Source organism: Lepidochelys kempii, chromosome 1, assembly GCF_965140265.1.
Source record: "Lepidochelys kempii isolate rLepKem1 chromosome 1, rLepKem1.hap2, whole genome shotgun sequence".
Taxonomy (NCBI): Eukaryota; Metazoa; Chordata; order Testudines; family Cheloniidae; genus Lepidochelys; species Lepidochelys kempii.
Genome location: NC_133256.1, coordinates 273,746,787 through 273,772,549, shown reverse-complemented (window position 1 = coordinate 273,772,549; position 25,763 = coordinate 273,746,787). Strand labels below are relative to the sequence as shown.

At 40.8% G+C, this 25,763-nt stretch overlaps 1 protein-coding gene across 8 annotated transcripts in view; it reads right to left on the bottom strand.

Moving 5' to 3' along the window:
- MGAT4C (MGAT4 family member C) overlaps positions 1–25,763 on the bottom strand; it is a 678,608-nt gene that overhangs the window by 323,229 nt on the left and 329,616 nt on the right. For 5 of the 8 annotated variants that reach the window (XM_073331101.1, XM_073331129.1, XM_073331109.1 and 2 more), the window contains one exon: positions 4,737–4,819. The exons of 1 other annotated variant lie outside the window; for it this stretch is intronic. The gene's annotated coding sequence lies outside the window, so the exon portion shown is untranslated. Of the gene's footprint in view, positions 1–4,736; positions 4,820–21,978; positions 22,052–25,763 lie in introns of those variants that run through there. 2 more of the 8 variants (XM_073331147.1, XM_073331150.1) reach the window with 2 other exon arrangements.

Genomic DNA, 25,763 nt, shown 5'->3' with positions numbered 1-25,763 from the left:
TCTTAAAATTTTGAACAAATAAACAGACCCTGCCATTTCCACATCTCAAGGAATATCAGAATTTTAATGCAAAAAATAGCAAGTAGGAAAAGGAGATATTTTGGAAAATTTAGAATGGTGGTAAACTACTCAATCCCAAACACTGGCCACAGTTCCAGAATACCCATGTGCTTCTTCTACAAATATTAGCTAGAACTATTATAATAATACATATTGACGATTGTTGCTTCTAGCCTTCAGAGTTTACATATCCCCTGAGATGAATGGGGTGTGGAATTTCACACCTGAAACTACTGTTTCTGTCTGCTGAATCAGGAAAACAGCATTGTATTATTCACTTGAAGGAGGCTGTTTTCACTACCATGAATGCTAAAATGAGGTTTGGTTTTGTTCAGCACAAGCTGATTTGGCCACATACGGGTAGGAGGAGGGTGGCAGAGTGGGGATGGTAAGAGGTTGTTCTGAATGATGTGAGGAGGGAATGGATTTAACATTCTGCAGTCCACCACAACAAAGGCCTGATTACTTGCCTACCTCTGGCACAATAATGAGATTCCTCCTAAAGAGTCCATGGTAACTGAGCAGATACACTTGTTAGGGCAGGGCTTCATGAGTAGAACTAGGTTGTGGCTAGAGTCTTTACAACATGTAAGGCTTTACAGACTGTCATTGGAAAGGATACAGGACAGACATAGTACAATCATGGCTGCTTAAATCAGTGGGCAAATATGCTTCTGAATTCTGAACAAGCCATAAATTGTTTCAGAGTAGCAGCCGTGTTAGTCTGTATTCACAAAAAGAAAAGGAGTACTTGTGGCACTTTTTGCATCCGATGAAGTGAGCTGTAGCTCACGAAAGCTTATGCTCAAATAAATTTGTTAGTCTCTAAAGTGCCACAAGTACTCCTTTTCTTTTTCCATAAATTGTTGTAACCCCTGTTCTATAAATCCTGATAAAAGGAAATTATAATACATTACCTACACAATTGTATGTTCACCAGAACATGTTGCTTTTGCAAGACCATTATGGGTGAAGAAAGGACAAAGCTTGTCCAAATTGCAAAACATTCTTATACCCAATGCCTGACATGTGGCTTTCCATGGAAAGGCTTGGTCAAAAGTGATACCAAGGTTCTTAAACGTGATGTTGCTGAATGAGTTCCCTCAATAGGTAGCAATATGAAGGGGGAAAGGATGCTCACAACTATGACCTCTACCAGCTACATCTCTATCTACCCAGAGCTGAGGAGAAGTTAGCTCTGACTTTGCAAATTGTTTAGTTTGGGAATTCCATTTGCTCATTCCTTTCTTGCTATGGCAGTAGATTTATAGTCTATCTTTTCCACATCTTATTAAATTATTTGCCAAAAGACTAAAATATCAAACTGATAATGAATAATTATATTCTGTTATAAGTACAGCACTGAACTTCTTTGACCTTTTAAATATTCTATATTTATAGTATTTTAATTGGCTGGCCATTCCATCTCTTCACATTTAACTGAAGTTGTAAATGTAAGAGAATGGCAGTGAGTAACCAATAACATTACGAAATACTGAAAAGGCTTTTCAGCATGCAAGATATGTACTCATTCCCATTTTCAGGCACAGAAATCCAGTAAGACAAAAACATTCCACAAAGAAGAAAACTGAAAGTGTTTTTTAAACATTTAATTACAGGAGAGAGTATCAGAGATTTGTGCTACATTCAGTAGGAGTTTTAAATTGAAACCATCAGTTCCCTTTTCTTTAAAAAAAAATCAAACAAAAACTTGCAAATGAAACAAAAATAGGACAATGACAAAACAGGATGTTGCCAGTTTTGTTGATTTTTACTTTGGTTTAAATTGCTCTTCATTTTGTTTTGTTTTGATTTTTTTTTTTAAAAAAGGGGACTGGAGGTTTAAAACGCCTACTGAATGAAGCATTTTCCTTCACTATGAATCCATTTGAAATGGATTTGCTTTCATAGAATCATACGACTGGAAGGGACCTTGAGAAGTCTCCTAATCCAGTCCCCTGCACTCAAGGCAGGACTTTGATTGTGTTTGTACCCATTTCTGTCTTGCTTTCCACAAATTTTCAAATGAACAAGTTTTCTGGGATGGGGATGTTCACAAAAATGAATTTAAATTAAGTACTCAAGAATATGTATGGCTTTTAATTCACTTTACATAAGCATGACCACCAGAAACTTGATTCTAATGTATGTTTCTTCAATAAGGGAACAGAAAAATACCATACGACTTAGGTAACTCATTTTATGAGTTGACTTTCAAATTCTGAATATTAATTTCTTCAGTACAAAGTACAGATTTATTGTTGGTTACCAACTGAATCCAAATGCATGAAATACAGTAAATTACACTGCAAATTTGAGTCGATTTCCCACTGGATATTTTACTTTCTTCAAAGGAAAGGTCTGTTGGATTTTCTTTTGTGTTATTTTCTGTTCAGTAGTTAAACCTCTTAGGTTCTAACTAAAGAGAATGTAATTTGGAGGAATATACATATTTCAGGAAGTGTTACCTTTCCAATTAAATGTTGTGAAATGTACAAACTGTATTTGGCAACACAGTTTATGAGACAGTCTAACAAGGTTAGAGGTCACTGTCTAATTTACAGGTTAGAATATGTGATGATTCATTTAAATACTGTGAGTTCTGCAAGACTGATCCAATAGGTTGTTTTGTGATACACTTATATACATTAATATCATAAAAAAGACAATTGCTGTATACTGAATGTCAAAAATATTCCTGCCAAAGAAAAAAAGAACCAAAGGAATGATTTTCAGTAAGTGGAGTGTTAAATCCCCCTTTTAGTTTATATTAAACTTTTTCTGTGCTAGTGTAAGAAATTAACAAATTTGCTTTGCCCTGCATCTCAGTAAATAATGCTCACTTCTCAATAAAAAAACAAGCATTGTATTACAAATTTATTTTTCAACAAAGATTCATGTCATTGCAAACTACCAACATGAAAGAAACGTCACTCTTATTGCTTTCATTTACCAACCACTTTGCCATTTTTTGGTTAATTTTGCATAGTTTACAAACTGAGAAGCAACAGCAAAGACAAATAGCTTGAAGTTTCACATTTCTACCCCTTCTTAGCAATACCAAACACTGAAAAAAATTATGTTACACAAATAGTAGGAGTACTCGAACAGTAAATACATTCTTTACGCACTCCAAACACAGGAATGTTATGAGTTTCAACTGTCTTCTTGCAAACTGTGTAGAATACTCAAAACAGACTTTCTGAAATGAACATCTCTTAAAATGCAGAAGGAAACACTTTCAGCAAGAGGGATTCAGGGAGATTTTAGGCTGGCCTCCAGTTTGATATTTTAAAAAGAGCCTAAGTCTCATTTCTTTCGTTTGACTTAGCTAAAAAGATGCATGAAAGAATATTTATCAAAATTGAACAAATAAAATAAAATGGGAAGCTTGCTACCATTTGACGGGAAGTGAAATTTATCTTTACTGCACAATTACCACAACAATGGGTATCACTAAAGGTGATTAATTTTCTTTGTCAATCCAAACATACCAATATTCAGCAGCCGCTCATTTTGCTCTGTAAAACATACATAAATGCAGTGCAGCTGAAAAGGTTCTTAATGGCTATCTACGTTATATTAAAATGTTATCAGCTTTTCCAGTAAAAAGCCTGAGTAAAATCTCTAATTAGATAGAAAATTCAGCTGCCAAGATCTCGACAGACACAGCCTGTATGAATCAAGTATTCTTCATCCAGGAGCATGGTTCTGTCGACCCCTGAATGTGACCTGCTCCCAGTGGAAAGCAATTTAATGCTCCGCTGCACATAGAACAGTATATATGAATACAAAAAAACCCCAGATAAATTAGTGACAGGTACATCTGAATAGGACTGCTTCTAAGCCGCTTATCTGCAGCCAGGCAAGCTTGTTTCACCTCAGTTTAAAAGATAAAGGCACATGGCAGGCTGCCTCTGCAAGTTCTCATCAAGCGAACAGCCTCCATTGCCCATTAGTGGAAAAGTCTTCCTATTATTTAAGGAAATGTGACAGCAATGAAGGCGAAGTGAAAACTATCCGCTGGAAGGAAATTCATCAGCACATTACTAAGCTTTTTGCCTTCTACAACTCTCATAGCCTCTTTCTCTCTTCCCACTTTTATATCTGACAGTTCAGATGCCCTAGGATTGTAGCCATGACAAAGTTCAAGAACATAACAGCAGGGATATAAAATGAGGCTGGTACATGGGGAAAAGCTGCCAAATATTAGCAAGTATAGTGAAAGCCAGACAATGAAATGAAAGTCAGCATTTCTACAATTTTATCTCAGCAGTTGCTGCAGATTTAGAGATAATATTTGAATTTTAAGGAATAAGTAGAACTTTTTTAGACAGAACTTAACATAACTAACAGATGCTTTAACAGAAAGAGTGAAAATAGTAGAAAATTTCATTTTTTTCATATGAGGAAACATTGAAAATACACATATCACATATGCATCACGTGATCCACAAACGCAGAATGTGAAATATTTCAATCAGGCACACTATGCTCCAGATCCAAGTGTGTATTTTGCTAAGAGTTGAATCACTTTGATATGAGGGATGATTAAAGATGAGTCAAACATAACAGACAATGCACTGCCTCCTTGCTTAGGTGATACACACTCTAGCAACCAGACTGGTATAATTTTGCTCAATAAACACTGACAAGAAAAAGCAAAATTGAATTACCTTTCACTCCTCCCAATGGCAATCCTGCCACATCAAAGTTAGGGTTGGTCATCTGATTAGAAAGTTCAATGTGTGGTGGTCTGCTAAACCAAAACAGACAAAGAAAGGATTTTAGCTTCCCATACTGTCAGACTCTTAATTTTCATGCATATAAGTATACAGTCAAAAACAACTAAAAGAATAAAATAGCAATAATGAGCCCTTGCAAGGATATTTCAAATTTAGATCATCTGCTTTTCTTTGCATATCTATTTATCAGCATATAGACATACAGTCCAAAAAAAATATTGTAAAACAAAAACTCCCATTAACATTTCTAGGGGTAAACATCAATGTTTTATATAGATATAGTTTGGGTGTGGGTTTTTATCAACACACAACAATAAAGTACCTCCATATTTTATGATAGACCAAGGGGTAAAAAGTCAGCTTTCTGTTTCTTAAAGCGTTTGCACATAATTAATTTGTGCATCTAATCCCTACTCTTTGAAAGAATAGTAAGTATTCTTTCTCTGAAAGAATAGTAAATATGGCAGGCGACCAGCTTGGCTTAATGGTGAAATCCTAGCGGATCTTAAACATAAAAAAGAAGCTTACAAGAAGTGGAAGGTTGGACATATGACCAGGGAAGAGTATAAAAATATTGCTCGGGCATGTAGGAATGTTATCAGGAGGGCCAAATCGCACCTGGAGCTGCAGCTAGCCAGAGATGTCAAGAGTAACAAGAAGGGTTTCTTCAGGTATGTTGGCAACAAGAAGAAAGCCAAGGAATGTGTGGGCCCCTTACTGAATGAGGGAGGCAACCTAGTGACAGAGGATGTGGAAAAAGCTAATGTATTCAATGCTTTTTTTGCCTCTGTTTTCACTAACAAGGTCAGCTCCCAGACTGCTACGCTGGGCATCACAAAATGGGGAAGAGATGGCCAGCCCTCTGTGGAGATAGAGGTGGTTAGGGACTATTTAGAAAAGCTGGACGTGCACAAGTCCATGGGGCCGGACGAGTTGCATCCGAGAGTGCTGAAGGAATTGGCAGCTGTGATTGCAGAGCCATTGGCCATTATCTTTGAAAACTCGTGGCGAACCGGGGAAGTCCCGGATGACTGGAAAAAGGCTAATGTAGTGCCAATCTTTAAAAAAGGGAAGAAGGAGGATCCTGGGAACTACAGGCCAGTCAGCCTCACTTCAGTCCCTGGAAAAATCATGGAGCAGGTCCTCAAAGAATCAATCCTGAAGCACTTGCATGAGAGGAAAGTGATCAGGAACAGCCAGCATGGATTCACCAAGGGAAGGTCATGCCTGACTAATCTAATCGCCTTTTATGATGAAATTACTGGTTCTGTGGATGAAGGGAAAGCAGTGGATGTATTGTTTCTTGACTTTAGCAAAGCTTTTGACATGGTCTCCCACAGTATTCTTGTCAGCAAGTTAAGGAAGTATGGGCTGGATGAATGCACTACAAGGTGGGTAGAAAGCTGGCTAGATTGTTGGGCTCAACGGGTAGTGATCAATGGCTCCATATCTAGTTGGTAGCCGGTATCAAGTGGAGTACCCCAAGGGTCGGTCCTGGGGCCGGTTTTGTTCAATATCTTCATAAATGATCTGGAGGATGGTGTGGATTGCACTCTCAGCAAATTTGCGGATGATACTAAACTGGGAGAAGTTGTAGATACGCTGGAGGGGAGGGATAGGATACAGAAAGACCTAGACAAATTGGAGGATTGGGCCAAAAGAAATCTGATGAGGTTCAATAAGGATAAGTGCAGGGTCCTGCACTTAGGACGGAAGAACCCAATGCACAGCTGCAGACTAGGGGCCGAATGGCTAGGCAGCAGTTCTGCGGAAAAGGACCTAGGGGTGACAGTGGACGAGAAGCTGGATATGAGTCAGCAGTGTGCCCTTGTTGCCAAGAAGGCCAATGGCAGTTTGGGATGTATAAGTAGGGGCATAGCGAGCAGATCGAGGGACGTGATCGTTCCCCTCTATTCGACATTGGTGAGGCCTCATCTGGAGTACTGTGTCCAGTTTTGGGCCCCACACTACAAAAAGGATGTGGATAAATTGGAGAGAGTCCAGCGAAGGGCAACAAAAATGATTAGGGGACTGGAACACATGAGTTATGAGGAGAGGCTGAGGGAGCTGGGATTGTTTAGCCTGCAGAAGAGAAGAATGAGGGGGGATTTGATAGTTGCTTTCAACTACCTGAAAGGGGGTTCCAAAGAGGATGGCTCTAGACTGTTCTCAATGGTAGCAGATGACAGAACGAGGAGTAATGGTCTCAAGTTGCAGTGGGGGAGGTTTAGATTGGATATTAGGAAAAACTTTTTCACTAAGAGGGTGGTGAAACACTGGAATGCGTTACCTAGGGAGGTGGTAGAATCTCCTTCCTTAGAGGTTTTTAAGGTCAGGCTTGACAAAGCCCTGGCTGGGATGATTTAACTGGGAATTGGTCCTGCTTTGAGCAGGGGGTTGGACTAGATGACCTTCTGGGGTCCCTTCCAACCCTGATATTCTATGATTCTATGATTCTTTTGTCTGTAATCTAGATTCTACATGATATGTTGTCTGTTTTAAGTATAATTCTTTGGGGACAGGTATCTATCTTATTATACGTCTGACAAACATCTAGCACATTTTTAGGTATTATAAAAATAAAATAACAACCCAAACTCATATAGTTTAAACATAAGATAGACTTTTAAAGTGGGAAATTAAAGGAAAAAGAACACTAATCTGAGTATATACAATATTACTATAACGATTTAAATTATACTTAGACTTGGAAGAATTCTTTTTTTTTATCATTTCAACAGATAATGTTTATTTTTAAAATATTTTTCTATTTGTATCTATTTAAATTTTTGAAGTTGCGCAAAATTATGGGGTTTATGCTTTTTTATCAATTTCAGTTTTCACAGTTGTGGGCAATTATTGGGGGCTTAGACAACAGAGCAGGTCAGAAAATTATTCAATGACAATAGACATTGATTTCAAAAAGTTAAAGTTTTGTGTCCTTTAATACACAAATTGTCATTATCATATATCAAAATATACAAAGTAAATGTCTTTAAATCAAACTCTAATAAATTCTCAAGCAGCATCTTCTTACTTTGCCTGTCATAAATTTCTGTTATTCATCAATGGCATTTTTTTTCTACAATCAAGTTGTGAGTGTACAGTGAAATCGACTTTACTGATATTTACCAATAAAAATCTAATCCTTCAAAGCCTAATTACATTTATTTCCAAAAACTACTATTTGATTGGTTGGAGAGAGAAATTGACAATAATGGGGTAAAGTTTTTGTCTCAAAAATGATCAGCAAATATTTATGTACATTATATATACATTGCCTTTATGCAATCATAGCTATTTTATACACATACATACATCCTTATTTTACCTCTTTTCCTGAACATAGCACTAAAAGGGTAGTATATAAAATCCATATTACTGACAAAATACTTTAAAATTATTGAAGTTTGATTAGGGTATGAATAGCCCTTATTACCAGCAATAATTAAGATAATGCTAAACATCCAACAGAGGAACACAACTTATATAGGCATTTGTTAGTTCTGTAAAAGTAATGATGATCTTTCAATTGCCACTATTTTGTAGTTTAGATTGGTTCTAAACTCTACCATCCTACATTAATGACATTGTTAGTGTCTAAACAGAACCTGCAGATTTCTGATTTCCTTTTGTCATGGGAAATCTAAAGGGTCGTTTATGAAAAGAAACTTGAATAAAACAATACTGGAATGTACATTGAGATGCTGCTAGAAGTGTGCTCCAAACACTATAAGAACCATTATTTTTAACTACTTCGTGCATTTTTATACTCCAGAACTACAAATTCTACCACCACCAAACTGAAGGTTGGGGTGATTTACCCATCCTCTGATGGAGTTTATCCCTTCTGTAGGTACTGCTAAATCATCCCTACCAGAGAAGCTTTATCCCTGATGCTCAGAAAAGTGTTCCTGAAGCACAAACAGTCTATTTTGGGAACACACTAGATTGTATTTGGTGACAGATGTAAAAAAAAAACAACAACACAGAAGAAAATGTACTCCCAAAAGTCTTTACACACTGCACTCTGTACTAAACTGTAGGCACTGAATACAGTGCTACAAAATACTCAGAATATTTGGCAGGGACAGAAGTAGGAACATTTCCTGCGAAGAGAACTTAAGAATTTGTTTGTTTAGTTCCTTCGTTATAGTTATGATTAAACTGATTTTGTCTGAATGAGCAACAGATTGTCCAGACTCTCATTCTTCTTCTCTTCAAGCATAAACATTCCATAGGGGTTTTCACAGCATAAAGGGAACTCTAATTTATTTCTGTTTATAAAGTGTCCATCTGATGTTCTTGAGCACTATATAAAAAGAATTGAGAACAGTATAATATGAGTAGTCCAAAACCTACAAACACCACCACATGAAATATAGATATTGTTAAAAAAAAAAAAAAAACCCTGCAAAATTCAGTGTAAAATCACTGTAAAAACAGCATGGTAGTAGCTGCTTCAAGTAGAAGATAGATGTAGCAGACTTAAAACGTTAAGTCAAGGTGGCAAATAGTTTGAGAATCATTAAGAACACTTTTATTAGTTAAAGATAAATTAGGACATAGATTCATACTTTAAATTATTTAAAAATACTCAGATGATGAAATGACAAATTAATACACTACTACCAAACCACAATGCGTAACATCATACAGTATATCAAGTACTGGTCTCAACAGTACTTCCTGATAAGTCAATTGTTATTAATTATTAAATATTTGTAATAAGTTAAAATGTTTTAACAAAGATAAAGCTATCCTTTTCCCCCTGTGCTAATGAGCTGGCACTATGCAGTATTCAGAGTAATATCTATCAATTTGGTAGCTTGAGATACAGCAATTAGCAGCTGTGAAAAAGTGATACACATCTATTGCCGTTGCACCATGACAATCCTTTTGCTGAGAAGCAGCACACACACCAAAAGAGAGATGTAACTGTGACTGTGGGCTGAAGTCAACTTCTCAATTTACTGGTTCAACAATCATGCAGCTGATTTATGGCAACAAGACTCCTAGTTTCACTGTAGACCATAATAAGGAGGCATGAGGTGAATGCAGAAAAAAGTCAACTAGTCCTTTTTCAGTTTAGTCCAATGTGCTGATGAGACTAACTCAGGTTAGAATGCTATAAACTAGTCTCAAAATGAATTTATCAGTTGTGATGTCATTGCCACCTGGATCCTGAAAGGCTCTGAGTGGTATCCCTTCAAGTTTCTGGGAGAAGAAGTTTCTCAAAGTCTCTTTTATTTGGGCCCACTATGAGTAAACATGGTTTTGTCAAAGATGTTATAAAAATAGCTAAAGATTTAGATATCTAAATCTCTTTTGGTAAATGACACACACGGTAACATTTAAAAGCTAAGCCTGGCAGTTAGATAAGAGGTTCTGTAGGAAGAGAGTGGCTAAGAAATATATACCTTCTGGATTATTCTGTGCACACGGACAGGTATGTAAAAGGCTCCCAGACAGTAAAGGCTGGCATTCAGAAGAGGATGGTATGATAAGTATTGAGTACCCATAATATTCTAATACTGAATTACTTATTAAGGGCCTGATCCAGGAAACATCTGTAATTTTGCTTGTATTGAATCAGTTGGTTGCATTGTGTAAACTGGCCCTTATGGTCTTGCCCTTTTACTTCAACAGATCCGTTCACAGAGTGAAGTTGCTATGTGCACAAGTATTTGCAAGATGAGGCCCGACATAAGCACTATCACACCAATATACACAGACCTGGGATATGCTGAGGTATTGTGGCAACAGGGTTGGGATCTGATGTGACAATTTCAGACATGTTTTCTACCAACTCTGGGAAAACCCATCACACAGACAGCACCTGGAGAAACAATTTAGGTCAGGCATGTACTAACAGCAACTGTCACAACAGAGATAAAGAACATGCTGCACCATTGGCCCTGCAGCATTCTAAAGATTTACAGACCATGTTCTATGGCCACATGTACAATATATAGTGGGCATATTTGGATAACGGGTTATAGTTAGTTCTGATTCAGAATTCAACATCCAGCATTATTATTAATAATAATTATTTGTACTACCATAGCACCTAAGAGCCCTAGTCATGGACCAGGACCCCATTGTCCTGGGTCCTGGGGGAGGGAAAAACAAGAATTCCTGCCCCAAGGAGCTTACAATATAAGGGATATTGTAACTTCAGAGTAATGTCACTTTTTTGCACTACCACAACATAATAATAATTTGAGTTTGGTTGCCAGGTAACTTCACTTCATTTTTTGTTTAATGAAGAATTTGCTTGGTGTACAACAAATATTACGAAAATTTAAAACTCGAATCTTTGTTTAAACATTTTAATTTTAGAGAGTTTTCAGGGGAGAAAGTCCCTTGTTTGATAGTCTTAAGTGGTATCAAATATTCTTGCAAAGGGAAAAATGGTAATTTTAGGTGGGAGCTCTCAGGTTTGTAAGTGAAAATCATAACTTGTTTCTTCTTAACAGAAATACACAAAGAGAAGAAGAAAAACAGCTTTTCTCCCTGTTTGCAGTTCAGCAGCTAGAATATCACAGGTCCCAGTGAAACTCAATGGAAGTTAGGCACCCATACGCCTCACTTGGAAGTTTTTGAAAATCTCACCAGTGAAGACTGGTCTTTCAGCATAGTTACATATGTGATTAGCTTTCCATTATAACTGACATTTTCTTCTCACATCCTCAGCCCTGAATTAAATAAGCCTACACAGAATTTATCATTATCTTCTGTCAGAGAACTCTTTAAGTAATTAAATGTGCTCCTCAGAAAAATGCTTGAAAAGTTGGAGGTTTTCAATGTTAAAAAAGGTTTTTGGAGTTTGCTTTTCAGAGAGTGGGAGAGGAAAGGAGAATGTCATCGCAAAGAGTTTTGGTATTGAAACTCCAACCTAGTCGATTCAGCTGTCAATGAGTTTGATGCCCTTTGTATGAACTTTACCAAAATTGTCACGATATCCTATGGAAAAAACTTTATTATGTATACAATAAAAATCCCTGCAACAAGTGTTGTTGGTTTTTTTTTTAATAATCTAATGGTGGTCCTCACCTCCTTATATAGAGCTGGACACGTAATACTACAGGGGTATTTGGAAAAGCAGGAACTAAATTATGTCATTGGGAATAGTCAGATTATATTCCTAGTGTCTAGAGCACAGGATTTGCTGGAGTTTCTGGTCTTAATCACCAAAAAACAGGTGTGTGAGAGGCTTGAAGAAAGTAACAAGTACTTTGTTGCAAATTTCTCCACCACAACCACCACCTACTAATCTCAAGTGGAAGAACGAACCAATCCTGGTCCTGGTCATATGTGTAGCTGAGCGTTTACCCAATTTAAGGATATTCTTTGTAACCTGATGTTATTGATATCTGCAGCTATTTTTCTTCCAGGTACATAGAGTGGGCAAAGGCCACACTGATGCAGATTTTATATTTTGGGGTAGGGAGTGCCATGACCAGGATGAAGGTGGTCAGACATAGTGGTCAGAGCAGGAGTCAGCCCAAATCAGGTACTTGGAGGTGGGAATCCAAGATAGGCCAGAGGACAGACTGAGGGTCAGGCATCAGGAAGCAGGCAGTTTCCGGTTACCAGGAGATCAGGACCCTGGTTACAGACAGCAGTCGAAGAGCACAGACAAGGACAAACCAGAGTTGAAAGCCAGAATCTAAGGTCTATTGCAAGCAGGATTAGGAGGAGAGACAGGCAGTCAGTCCATGTTTTTGCTCAGAGAGCTTGTCATCATGGCTTCTTGGTTCAAGCCAATCAGTGGGCTGTGAGGGGCTGCCACTCGGGTCCTGCTGAGTGGTACTTCCTACCAAACCCAGACCCCAGGGTCCACCCACAAGAGCACATCCTAACCCTCCAGTGCTGAGGTGGCGGCAGCAGCTGTAGAACAGATCCCCCATGGTCCCAGGTCCCAATCCTTCAAGTTCTTACAGGGAGGCTTCCGCTGAGTGTATATTTGTCATAGAAAAGAGGTGTGTGTGGAGCTGTATACACCCAATTACTTTGGAAGTCAGAAAAGGGTTAACTTGTTTATCTACAAAAAGTGATATCTGAGTGGAAATAGAGGCTGTTCACAGACTAGGAATCATAACATGGCATAAGCCCTTGCTTTGGCTGGCTGGGGAAAGCTTAAGTCCTGTAGATTTAGAAATTTCTAACTATCTGAAATGAGTTGGGATGCTGTACTTAGTGGTAACATTTTCTGAAGAGTTTCTGAAGTCACTTAGGCAAAGTCCTATTTTCAAAAGCATCTAAATCACTAAGAAGCGTAAGTCCCATTGAGTTTAAGTGATTTAGCCACTTTTGAAAATATTACTTTTGTTTATTACTGAACCATTGTCCACATCACAAATCCATCACCAACTGTCACCCTTGTTCGCCATTGTAGTAGGAAGGCCTGAATGTGCAGGCAGACTGTACTACTCATTCATATGTATAGAATGGATCCCTCTTCAGACGGTGGTAAGACACATTGTCAGGGAACCAGATAAAAGCTTGCCCTGCTGCACAGAGTTTTCTGAGACTAACTACAGACCTTTGGCCTGATTCTCCTCTTAACTTCAGTGAAGTTACTCACAACTTATGCTGGTGTGAGAGAAAAATCAGACACCTTGTGTCTCCCATGCTATCAACTCAGTACCTCACATTAATTAGTACTAAATTCACTTGTACTTAGAGTACATTCAGCAAAAGAAAACACTTTGCGTGCTCAAAGCATGAGAGGGAAATAATCATTTGAGTCCTATCACTAATAACTAATTTGGAACCAGTACAGCTTACCTGATACTTCAGAAACATTCTTACATGTTTCAGAGTAGCAGCCGTGTTAGTCTGTATCCGCAAAAAGAAAAGGAGTACTTGTGGCACCTTAGAGACTAACAAATTTATTTAAGCATAAGCTTTCGTGAGCTACAGCTCACTTCATTGAATGCATACAGTGGAAAATACAGTGGGGAGATTTTATATACACAGAGAACATGAAACAATGGGTGTTACCATACACACTGTAAGGAGAGTGATCAAGTAAGGTGAGCTATTACCAGCAGGAGAGCGGGTGTGGACGGGACCTTTTGTAGTGATAATCAAGGTGGGCCATTTCCAGCAGTTGACAAGAACGTGTGAGGAACAGTGGACACAGTTGGCAACGGTGTCCCCTGAATATATCTATTCAGGGGACACCATCATAGGGTCTAATCACATCAGCCACACTATCAGAGGCTCCTTCACATGCACATCTACCAATGTGATATATGCCATCATGTGCCAGCAATGCCCCTCTGCCATGTACACTGACCAAACTGGACAGTCTCTATGTAAAAGAATAAATGGACACAAATTAGACGTCAAGAATTAATCCAAAAACCAGTCGGAGAACACTTCAATCTCTTTGGTCACTCTATTACAGACCTAAAAGTGGCAATTCTTCAACCAAAAAACTTCAAAAACAGACTCCAATGAGAGACTGCTGAATTGGAATTAATTTGCAAACTGGACACAATTAACTTAGGCTTGAATAAAGATTGGGAGTAGATGTGTCATTACACAAAGTAAAACTACTTCCCCATGTTTATTCCCCCCCCCCGCCCCATTGCTCACACGTTCTTGTCAACTGCTGGAAATGGCCCACCTTAATTATCGCTACAAAAGGTTCACCTCCCCCCAGCCCCCCGCTCTCCTGCTGGTAATAGCTCACCTTACCTGATCACTCTTGTTACAGTGTGTATGGTAACACTCATTGTTTCATGTTTTCTGTGTATATAAAATCTCCCCACTGTATTTTCCACTGTATGAATCCGATGAAGTGAGCTGTAGCTCGCACAAGTTTTGCTCAAATAAATTTGTTAGTCTCTAAGGTGCCACAAGTACTCCTATTCTTACATGTGTTGATCAGAGGGCTTGTGTGGAAATGTTTTGTGGCACTGAGTAAATTAAAATAGGTGTTTTAGTCTCCGTTATATACAAGTAATTTGTGACATTTCATAACTAAATGCTATAAAAATGACATAGGCCATGTTTCCCTTTTAAAACTTTGTGCAGCCACAAAGAATTTCCTATATATACAGTAGTATGATTTCCAGAAAGCCAAATGAATTATATAATGAAAAAAGATAACTCATAGCACTTATAATATGCTTTTCTGCTGATAGCACTTTCAACATTACACTTCAATACTGATAACATAACTATTAGTAAAATAATAAATGGAAAATGATTAATGCTAACTTAAAATTCACTTCTTACAGAATTACTGGTTACATCCAAATGAATACTTGAAGAATAAATCATGATTTAAATTACAATGAATAACAAATTAAGTAAAAATAATTTGTGTTATAGTGAAAGTGGTTGTAAAACTTTTCACGGAACAGGATCAGAAAAATATCTTAAAGTGTAACCCATGGGATTATTCACAATCTCATTGTTCACAGTTAAATTTTCACAAGGAAAACTATACTACAGAATAGTCTGTGGGACAGATTAATGGTGACAGGGGCATAAATACATATGTTCTAGTAATTTGTTGTAGGATCAGTAGTCTTTTAGAATCCTTGACAAACCTTTATTAGCCGATTAAGTATTCAGTGTGATAATATTAAATCATTATGATTAATCTTATATTAATGCAAGTGAATCATTACATTCCATGACTGTTATTTTCAATTTATCATTAACTATTAAAGATTAATTTCAGAGTAGGGCTGCATAAAACACTCATCATATATAAACCCAGATTAAATCTGGCACTGATGAGCTGGAGGGTATTGTGGGAGGTAATATGTGTCCTTTGTTAAGGGAATTGGACTTTGGGCCTAAGTAGAATCTCTGCTTTCAGTTAAAATAATCTTTTTTTGGGGAGGGTAAAGATAATAATTAAAAATTACTAGAAAGAAACAAGCTGCTAGATTTCCCTTAACTAGAACAGAATCAGAATAATCTCCTTTCAATCTCCTTTCTAGTGGTTATTCCAAGGAGGAACGAGTGAATTTACCTTAGCCCTGGTCTACACTATGGGCTTAGGTTGAATTTAGCCGCGTTAGGTTGATTTAAAAATGACTGTGTGCACACAACCAACCCTGTTCCAATGACCTAAAGGGCTCTTAAAATTGACTTCTGTTCTCCTCCCCTATGAGGGGAGTAACGCTAAAATGAACCTTTCAGGGTCAAATTTGGGGTAGTGCGGACACAAACCGATGGTATTGGCCTCCGGGAGCTATCCCAGAGTGCTCCATTGTGACCGCTCTGGACAGCACTTTGAACTCCAATGCACTAGCCAGGTACACAGGAAAAGCCCGGGAACTTTTGAATTTCATTTCCTGTTTGGCCAGCATGGCGAACTCAGCAGCACAGGTGACCATGGAGTCCCTCCAGAATCATAGAGCATAGAATATTTCTACGCTCCCCTATCATCTCCGTCCTTGAGGTTATCACAGATTAGAAGGTGAAAAAACTGCATTTGCGATGACATGTTTTCCAAGCTCATGCAGTCCTCCCGCACTGATAGGGCACAGCTTAATGAATGGAGGCATTCAGTGGCAGAGGCCAGGAAAGAATTAAGTGAGCATGAAGAGCGGAGGCAGGACGCGATGCTGAGGCTAATGAGGGGGCAAACGGACCTGATGATGCATCTGTTGGGGGAGCAAATAGACATAATGAAGCATCTGTCGGAGCTGCAGGAAAGCCAACAAGAGCACAGACCCCAGCTGCATCCACTATATAACCACTTACCCTCCTCCCCATGTTCCATAGCCTCCTCACCCAGATGCCCATGAACACGGGAGGGGAGGCTCCGGGCACCCAGCCACTCCACTCCAGAGGATGGCCCAAGCAACAGAAGGCTGTCATTCAAACAGTGTGATTTTTAGTGTGGCTACAATAAGCCATGTGGCCTTGTCCTTTCCTCCTCCCCCACCCCACCCGGGCTACCTTGTCCGTTATCTCATTTTTTTTTAATTAATAAAGAAAGAATGCATGGTTTCAAAACAATAGTTACTTTATTTTGAAGGGAGAGGGTAGTTGGCTTGCAGGGAATTAAAATCAACAAAGGGGGCGGGTTTGCATCAAGGAGAAACACACACAACTGTCACACCGAAGCCTGGCCAGTCGTGAAACTGGTTTTCAAAGCCTCTCTGATGCTCAGCACGCCTTGCTGTGCTCTTCTAATCACCCTGGTGTCTGGCTGCTCAAAATCGGACACCAGGCGATTTGCCTCCCACCCTGCCATAAACATCTCCCTCTTACTCTCACAGATATTATGGAGCACACAGCAAGGAATGGGAATGTTGGTTGCACTGAGGTCTGACCAGCAGCACCAGTGAGCTTTTAAATGTCCAAAGGCACATTAAACCACCATTCTGCACTTGCTCAGTCTATAGTTGAACTTGCTCCTTATGACTGTCCAGGCTTCATGAACCATGGGAGAAAGGGGTAGGCTGGGATAGGTGCGACCGGGCAGTGCTGCCGGCTGGTCAAGCAGCCTGAGGCAGAAACGTCCAGCTCGCAGGAGAGCAGAGTTCCAGCGTGCCCTAGAGGTTGCTAGGATCCAGGCAGGGAAGACGTTCCCAGAACCCCCGGCCAAGCTACATGTCTAATGAGGACGACTACAGGTCCTACTGCACCATCTGCTGCAAAGTTGCAGGAGAGCAGGAGAGCAGAGTTGCAGCGGAAGCGGTGGAGACATACACCATGAACAAGGATGGCTAGCAGTCCTACTGCACCATCTGCTGTGAAGGCACCCAGGAGGACCAGAATGGATCACCTGAGCACGTCGCTGGGGAGCAAGAGAGCAAAGTTGCAGGACAGCAGAGTTGCAGCGGAAGTGGTGGAGCTGTACACGATGGATGAGGACAGCTAGCAGTCCTACTGCACCATCTGCTGCAAAGGAACCCAGGAGCTGCTGCTGTGTAGCAATGCCAGCTGCTGCAGGTGCTTCTGTGTCAAATGCTTGAAGGCCCTGGTAGGGCAAGGTACCTCAGCCAAGGCAAAACAGCAAAAGCCCTGGGGATGTTACATGTGTCAACCACAGAAGTGCTATGGGGTGTTACAGCGCCGACCAGACTGTACGGCTGCAAGACTTCTTCACCAGCAACAAAGGACAGGAATATGATGCTCCTAAAATCTAAGAAGGCCTGCACATTTCCAAGTCACTACCCTTGATAACAGAACGTAAATGATTGCACTGGCTACTTGGATCACAGCAGCTCCCACAGTAGACTTGCCCACAACAGCAGTGGTGATGGTGAGCTGAGTGGGCTCCATGCTTGCCGTGGTATGGTGTCTGCATGGGTAACCCAGGAATAAAAGGCGCAAACGATTGTCTGCCCTTGCTTTCACGGAGGGGGAGCGGGGAGACTGATGACATGTATCCAAAACCACCTGCGACAAATGTTTTCCCCATCAGGCACTGGGAGCTTAACCCAGAATTCCAGTGAGCAGTGGAGACCGTGGGAACTGTGGGATAGCTACCCACAGTGCACCGCTCCATAAATCGATGCTAGCCACGGTAGTGAGGATGCACTCCGCTGACTTAATGTGCTTAGTGTGGACATACGCAATCAACTGTATAAAATTGAATTCTAAAAATCGCCTGCTATAAAATTGACTTAATTTCATAGTGTAGACATATAGACATAAGGACTGAAATAGTTTGCATGTCATGTCAAGTGACTCTTCCGAAGTTTGCTGAGAATGAGCCTCAATTAGCCAACCATCCAGCTGTGAGAAGATATGTGTACACTGATGTCTGTAATGAATGCCAGTCATGCCAGCCATTTGGTAAATACACCTGGTGTGGCAAAAAGGCCAAAGGACACAGACAACTGCTTTTTTGCGTGGAGATGCAATTATCATCATCTGGAAACTAGCTAAATGTCAATACAGATGTAGTAGGCATATTTCAATTTAAGAGGCAAGGTAAGTGGGGAGGGATAGCTCAGTGGTTTGAGCATTGGCCTGCTAAACCCAGGGTTGTGAGTTCAATCCTTGAGGGGGCCATTTAGGGATCTGGGGCAAACACTGGGGACTGGTCCTGCTTTGAGCAGGGGGTTGGACTAGATGACCTCCTGAGGTCCCTTCCAACTCTGATATTCTATGAAGTGAGGTCATATCTTTTTTGGCTCAATTTCTGTTGGTGGGAGAAACCAGCTTTCGAGCTACAGAGAGTTCTTCCTCAGGTCTGGGAAATGTACTCAGAGTGTCACAGTTAAGTACAAGGTTGGACAGATAGCTTAGCTTAATTAGTTAGCACATGTGCTTAGGAGCCATTCAAGGTGAGGTGGTCCCTTCTGTACTATGTGAGGTGCTGTAAGTGGTTCCACAGATTCTCTGAAGTCTGTCTGAAAACACATACAGTACCTCATATTCTTCAGAAAGAACCACCTCACTTTCCATAGCCCCTTAGCACATGTGCTAGCTGTTCTAAATTGAATTTAGCTGTGACACTGTGAGTTTGTGTGTGTGTGTTTTTGGAGGGGGGTGAGGGGGTGAGAGAACCTGGATTTGTGCAGGAAATGGCCCACCTTGATTATCATGCACATTGTGTAGAGAGTTGTCACTTTGGATGGGCTATTACCAGCAGGAGAGTGAGTTTGTGGGGGGGGGGGGGGGGTGGAGGGTGAGAAAACCTGGATTTGTGCTGGAAATGGCCCACCTGATGATCACTTTAGATAAGCTATTACCAGCAGGACAGTGGGGTGGGAGGAGGTATTGTTTCATGATCTCTGTGTGTATATAAAGTCTGCTGCAGTTTCCACGGTATGCATCCGATGAAGTGAGCTGTAGCTCACGAACCTCATGCTCAAATAAATTGGTTAGTCTCTAAGGTGCCACAAGTACTCCTTTTCTTTTTTCCCAGAACTGAAGAAGAGCTCTGTGTAGCTTGAAGGCTTGTCTCCCTCACCAACAGAAGTTGGTCCAAAGAGTATATTACCTCACCCATCTTGTCTCTCAAATATCCTGGGACTGACACTGCTACAACACTGAGGCCTCTTAAATTGTATGCAATCAGTCTCAAGAGAAAGGATAGAAATTATGGAAGCCAGTATCAATGTGCTGAACTTGAACTTTCTGATGACTCTGTCCAGTTTTCAGAGATCCACTATGGAAAAAAGCCTTCCCTTTTGGTATGAGGAAATAGCTAAATAAAAGCTTTTTCTTCTGTGCTACTATGGGAAGCTAGGGGCTTAATTCAGGCAGGGCCGGCTCTAGGATTTTTGCCACCCCAAGCAAAAAAAATTTTGGCTGCCCCCACTTTTTTCGTGCCCCCCCCCGCCCGCGGCACTGCCCCAACTCCGCCCCTTCCCAACCTCTTCCCCAAATCCCCGGCCCCGCCTCCTCCCCCAGGCGTGCCGCATTTCCCTCCCCCCATTGCTTCCTACGGCCCCCCCGCCCCGCAACCCCCAGCCCTAGCTCACCTCTGCTCTGCCTGCTCCCCTGAACACACTGCCACTCCTCTTCTCCTCCCTCCCTTTTAGGCGAGGGAGAGGCAGCGTGTTCAGGGGAGCAGGCAGAGCGGAGGTGAGCGAGGGTTGGGGGGGAGCGCAGGAAGTAAGGGAGGGGTAGGGGAACTGCTCCCCGCTCCAGCTCACCTCTGCTCCACCACCGCCAGTGCGTCACCGCTCGGCTTCTCCTCCCTCCCTCCCAGGCTTGCCGCGCAGGGGAGAAGCAGAGCGGCAGCGGTGCGCCCACGGGAGAGGGCGGAGGCGGAGCAGAGGCGAGCTGGGGTGGTGGGGGCACATTTCTAGGGGCAGCATGGCTGGCGCCGGAATGCCGCCCCTAGGAATGTGCCGCCCCAAGCACCTGCTTGTTTTGCTAGTGCCTAGAGCCGGCCTGAATTCAGGTGAAATTCTATGGCCCATGTATGCAAGAGGAAAAAGACTAAATGATCATAATGATCCCTTTTGGCCTTATAACCTTGCACGTCTCAAACTACTGACCCTACTACCTGATCTGAAGTTTGTCTGAGGCATCACAAGAGGCCCATAATGTATACCTGCATTCTATATATCCTTCGGTCACCAGATTTTTTTGCTATCTTTTCCAGCTTTTCAGGCATGTGATTAATAAAAAAAAACAAACTTTTGTCCCCCAAAAGTCATATCCTTTTGCAGTCTTCATCTGATGGGAAGATATGGCCTGCCTTGTACCACTTTATCCTTTCATTTTCTGCTCAATGCTGATGCTAATAAGGAGCCAGGAATAGAGTTAGCAAAATAAATAAAACACAGGAACTTTGGCTGTGGCAGTTGGTAGACGGTAGAAGTTACTTATCTTCTTAGAAATGCTTGAGAATGAAGTACATGTCCTTAGCCAGTCCAGAATTTTTTAATAAGCTTAGTGCAGATGATCTGTAGTCACTAAACACAATAATCCCTTTGTTCAGCAGCTACAATAAGTTTAATATAGGTTTCAGAGTAGCAGCCGTGTTAGTCTGTATCCGCAAAAAGAAAATTAGTACTTGTGGCGCCTTAGAGACTAACCAATTTATTTGAGCATAAGCTTTCATGAGCCGATGAAGTGAGCTGTAGCTCACAAAAGCTTATGCTCAAATAAATTGGTTAGTCTCTAAGGTGCCACAAGTCCTCCTTTTCTTTTTAATAAGTAGTGATCACCAATATAAAGTCAATTTACCAAAAGCTAGTACATCTTGATATCACTGTCTAAATACCGGGCAATACATTAGTAATCTCACATCATGCTGTAACAACATTTGGCAATAATGACTTTTATGCCAACCACTACAAACTGCTTTAATAAAAGTAGTTGTGCAATCTCTCTATTACTGCTGCGACTATAGTAAAGCATGATCTTGCATCACTGACAATGCAATTTTTGTCCCACACAGCTCTAGTGGCTACCTGATGCTGTTAGAACTAACAGGAACGGATGCATAAAAATAGCATGTGCTCAACTATTTTTTTTCCCAATCTTATTACACACAATTACCCTTTTAGCCAGCCCTATTCAAGGAAAGTAGGAGTGTTCCTAAATGTTCAGTAAAATGCTTTTTCTAAGCACATTTTTATCAGGTGACATTTTATATAGACATCTGGAAAAAATAAAAGCAGACTGCCAGAAAACTATTAAAATCAGGATGATCTTTGTCTTTCAGCTTTTCAGTAGCTCATCGATCCCTGCAGAGGTAATCAAGTGAAGTCCAGCTCACCTTCTAACAGGATGCCAGCTCCCAACAATCGTTCCAATGTTGGCAACACATCCTGGCTGCAAACTGATGAAATCTTGAAAATGCAGACAAAAATCTATTCGAAAAGAAAAGTTCACTAACATTTATGTACCAGATATTGCTCTATCAGCCAGTTTCAAAATCAGGTGACTAAACTTCAAAATGAACTGAATACAGACATAGCACAGTTTACCTCAGCTGTACTGGAGAAGAAACAATTCATCATACAGATCACAGAAAAATAATACGGAAAGTGAAAACTACAAGAGAATCTGTCATTATCCCCAGTTTGTGTTTTAGAAGATAAAACTGGCGAGCAACTGAAGCAGTGAGAGCAGTCATTTCCAAGTGAAAAGACTATTTCTGCCTGAGGTATTACTGACATCTATCATGAAAACTGAATTTGTTATGGTTAATCTGCTAGTATTTTGATGTTTCAAAATCACCACAACGCAGGGTGGAGCAACTGGCAAATTTCAGAAATGAATTATTTTACTGACAAGCAAAGACAAAATAAAAAGTGTTTAGTTCCTTGGTTAGCAAAAGTTACCGAGTCGCCAAGTGATTGAAATTCGTAATGCAAGCACATTATTTTCCTGTTTCTGTGGTTGCTTCTGCAATAGAGATCCAGATAAAAATGTCAATAACTGTCTGTCCCATTGTAGCTCACTGACTTTAGTTCCTCATTTTAAAGGAACTAAAAAGTTCATCACCAACTCACACTGAAATCAGCTCAGCTATTCATACACCAAAACACATGGGCTAGCCAGAAAACAAAACTCCATTTCACAAGAGTTTGAGGTTTCAGCTGTTAGTTTAGTGCCCAATTCAAAGCAGGGACTTGAGGTTGGGTCTCCCATATCCTATGGGAATGCCCTGACCACCAGGCTATCTAGTCAGTCTTTCTTTTTCACGGTCTCTCCTTTTGGAGCTGTTGTAAATTATCTGAATAATTAAATACTAACTGGGTCAGAGATAATGACTTTACAGCCTGTTAGTGAGGGCATTCACATGAAATGTAGGAAATGCAGATTTAAGTCCCTGCTCCAAATCAGATAGTGCAAGGAACTTGAAAGTGGGTCTTCCTCATCCCACATGAGTGCCATTACTAGTGACTACTTGGGGATGGGTCTCTCTTGCCCATCCTTTTGAGCAGAAATTCCATACTAGACATAATAAACCTTCTCACTGAAAGATTTGTCAAAACCAATACATTTTTTGCAAAAAGTGTTAGTTTCAACTAATCAATATTATTCAAAGAAAAAACATTCTGGCAAAAAATTCCCAGTTAAAAAACAAAACCACAACTATTTTAGCAGTTTAAAGAGATGTGCTCCTTACCACGTTTCTGCTACTTACCATTTCACATATCAGTTAAGTACTTAACATTCTGTTTTCATTTTTTAAAACCAGTAAGAGATCTAGCGTAAATGTCAACATTTCAAGCAATAGTAAATGTTCAGAAGTTAAGTTCTCCAAATAAAAATTAACCATTCCTCTAGATGAGGAAACTTAACATTTCCCAACATTTGAAAACTGAGCCCCCATTCATCTCACCCCCTGCAACCATTGGTTGTTAAAGGCCTAAAATGAACAGCCACTAAAGATTGTGTAGATCTTCATAAATGATACTTTCTCTTCTTTTCTCACATGCCTTGAGCAACAAAATAGTTAATATTGATATTTAAAGTATCACCATTGTCATCTGAGACATCCTTGATGTGGCCCCATAGCAAAATGAGGACAGATACATGCATGGAATTAAGCAGCAGGCTAACTTCTATTAAATTTTAACACAGTGGATGGGTGCTACCACCCATCACCCATACTCTCCTATACCAGGCATTTACTTGGTTCCCAAACGGGGGTTACAGGGCTCCTTACCATATAAACTATAATGTAGGGTAGGCTCTCCTCAGCCTATCTCCCAGGACTCAGCTCTTCTCCCTGTGAGAGGGACAGAGGGTGTCTTACAAGAAAACTGGACTTCATATAACCTGCAGGCTTCTTGTGCACTTTGCACTTAGCCACCATAAGCTAGAAGTGAGGACAGCATGTAGTGAGAAAGAAGTTTTGTTTTGTTTTGTTTTGTTCAATATCTTCATAAATGATCTGGAGGATGGTGTAGATTGCACTCTCAGCAAATTTGCGGATGATACTAAACTGGGAGGAGTGGTAGATACGCTGGAGGGGAGGGATAGGATACAGAAGGACCTAGACAAATTGGAGGATTGGGCCAAAAGAAATCTGATGAGGTTCAATAAGGATAAGTGCAGGGTCCTGCACTTAGGATGGAAGAATCCAATGCACCGCTACAGACTAGGGGCCGAATGGCTAGGCAGCAGTTCTGCGGAAAAGGACCTAGGGGTGACAGTGGACGAGAAGCTGGATATGAGTCAGCAGTGTGCCCTTGTTGCCAAGAAGGCCAATGGCATTTTGGGATGTATAAGTAGGGGCATAGCAAGCAGATCGAGGGACGTGATCATTCCCCTCTATTCAACATTGGTGAGGCCTGATCTGGAGTACTGTGTCCAGTTTTGGGCCCCACACTACAAGAAGGATGTGGATAAATTGGAGAGAGTCCAGCGAAGGGCAACAAAAATGATTAGGGGTCTAGAACAAATGAGTTATGAGGAGAGGCTGAGGGAGCTGGGATTGTTTAGTATGCAGAAGAGAAGAATGAGGGGGGATTTGATAGCTGCTTTCAACTACCTGAAAGGGGGTTCCAAAGAGGATGGCTCTAGAGTGTTCTCAATGGTAGCAGATGACAGAACGAGGAGTAATGGTCTCAAGTTGCAGTGGGGGAGGTTTAGATTGGATATTAGGAAAAACTTTTTCACTACGAGGGTGGCGAAACACTGGAATGTGTTACCTAGGGAGGTGGTAGAATCTCCTTCCTTAGAGGTTTTTAAGGTCAGGCTTGACAAAGCCCTGGCTGGGATGATTTAACTGGGAATTGGTCCTGCTTTGAGCAGGGGGTTGGACTAGATGACCTTCTGGGGTCCCTTCCAACCCTGATATTCTATGATTCTATGATTCTAAGCCTCCGCCCATAGTCCCCATAATAAACACCATGGTGAGGAAGACTGGACACCTGAGGTGAGGGGGTGGGGGTTGCCAGGAAAACAGAAGATAGGGTACAGAACTGGCCCTTCTCTCCTGATCAGGTTGACCCACTAAACTGGAGCACAGCCTACAGGTGGCTGACAAGGATAGCTGGAATCCCCAGTCTTATCACTGCAGATGTAGCAGTTTTGATCAGGGAATGCATGATCCCCGAGGATTTTGCAAGAGTCCTCTATAATACCCAAGTAGGGACCCCTCCTGAAGATGATGATGCGCAAAGGCATATTAGCTTTCAGGGGGAGGTGATAAAGGCCCTTTTCCCGGGAAAAAGCCTTGTAGTGATATATCACCAAGAGAAGCAACAGGACAGGGAGAGACCAGAAAGCTATGTGGCTAGAAAGAAGCTAGCAGTTAAATACTCTTTGTTGACTATGGAAGGTAACCTGAGTTAAGACAGCTGCATTTAAATAGGCCTTCATCCAAGGGTTTCTCCCCATGATTCGCATGACATTGGTGGGTACTGACTCAGGAGTAGCTAGGTTAGAAGATTTAGGGGATAGGGCCTGAAAAGGGGGTGCAGACGGATATTTATCTCCTCAAGAAAAAAGTTGATAAGGTACATCCAATAACCCTCACAGGTAAAACTCTGGGGGAAGGCCAAAGAAAAGGGGGGAAAGAGAAGGACAAGGGAGACAGGCCCT